Source organism: Tupaia chinensis, unplaced genomic scaffold, assembly GCF_000334495.1.
Source record: "Tupaia chinensis unplaced genomic scaffold, TupChi_1.0 Scaffold000568_1, whole genome shotgun sequence".
NCBI lineage: Eukaryota > Metazoa > Chordata > Mammalia > Scandentia > Tupaiidae > Tupaia > Tupaia belangeri.
The window spans coordinates 11,375-11,590 of NW_006160082.1; positions in this window are offsets into that span (position 1 = coordinate 11,375).

The following is a 216-nucleotide window of genomic DNA, read 5'->3' on the forward strand; positions in this document are numbered from 1 at the left end:
TTTCCCTACCTTTTCTGCTGATGAACTTGTACTCATTTTCTCAATATTTCCAAAAGTTCCCCTGTGACCCCACTCCTTCCTTGAAGGATTAGGTCCTTCTGTCATGTGTCCCTACCATCCAGCCAGGTTCCTGACCCTCAGATAGCTCTCAGGTGAAAGAAGGAAGGACTTAGTCATGAACACACAATGCAGACAGGAAAGTCTAGCCGACGCTCT